The sequence below is a fragment of the Ranitomeya variabilis genome, chromosome 4 (genome assembly GCF_051348905.1).
Source record: "Ranitomeya variabilis isolate aRanVar5 chromosome 4, aRanVar5.hap1, whole genome shotgun sequence".
Taxonomy (NCBI): Eukaryota; Metazoa; Chordata; class Amphibia; order Anura; family Dendrobatidae; genus Ranitomeya; species Ranitomeya variabilis.
In genome coordinates this window covers 316,661,556-316,662,537 of record NC_135235.1, presented here as the reverse complement: position 1 = coordinate 316,662,537, position 982 = coordinate 316,661,556, and the positions used below count along the sequence as shown (strand labels likewise).

Below are 982 nucleotides of genomic sequence, written 5' to 3'. Positions count from 1 at the left end.
ATAGAATATTATGTGCAAGAAAAAAATTAACATTCATCACGGAGGCGCCGGCGCTGTAGGATGATACAATGGATAATATGCATTTATTTATTTATGATTTAGTCATATATTATTATGGGGAAAAAATGTATCTTCATCAACATAGCACTGGCGGCACTTGCGCTGCAGCATGATCGCATGTATAATGTCCATTTATTTATTTTATTTGGTGTTATAAACTTATTCAGAAAAATTATTTCTCTCAAAATGGTGCCGACGGCGCCTGCACAGTAGCATCTATTGAATCACCGGTAGATGCTACTTTGCAGGCGGTGTCATTTTGCTAGAGGAAAAAATTGTCTCCACAAAGATGGTTTGGTCACTAACCTTAAAATTAGCTTAGTCTGTAAGGGGTTAACAATCAATAATAAAATAAATTAAATATATTTACTTTCATAGCAATTGATGAACATCTTTGTGTTGACTGGCGTAGAAAGAGTTAATGTGCAGAATCATGTAGAAGTCAGGATGGCCGAGCGGTCTAAGGCGCTGCGTTCAGGTCGCAGTCTCCCCTGGAGGCGTGGGTTCGAATCCCACTTCTGACATCAATCTTTTCTTGTTACTGATTAGTTGCGGGTCGGCTCCATTGGCGGTAATCTCAAACCAAACACTAAGGGTATGTGCACACGTTCTGGATTTTTCGCGTTTCTTCGGCGGTTTTCCGCATGAAAAACGCATTCATTAAGCATCCCATCATTTTGAATGCATTCCGCAATTCTTGTGCACATGCTGCGTATTTTTCTGTGATAAAAATGCATTGTGGAAAAATACGCAGCATGTTCATTAATTTTGCAGATTTATTGCGGATTTCCCGCTATTTAATGCATTGGGAAGCTGCGTAAAAAAACACAAAAAATCCGCACTAAAAACGTGCAAAAACCGCTACAAAACCGCGAGAAAAACACGTGCAGATTTTATGCAGAAAATCTCCGGTTTTGTTCAG

The 982-nt window shown here is 39.2% G+C and overlaps 1 non-coding gene across 1 annotated transcript; it reads left to right on the top strand.

The window, feature by feature from the left end:
- The first annotated feature begins 501 nt into the window (after positions 1-501).
- Positions 502-584, top strand: TRNAL-CAG (transfer RNA leucine (anticodon CAG)). The gene has a single exon. It is a non-coding gene; the product is annotated as a tRNA-Leu (tRNA).
- Positions 585-982: the final 398 nt, after the last annotated feature.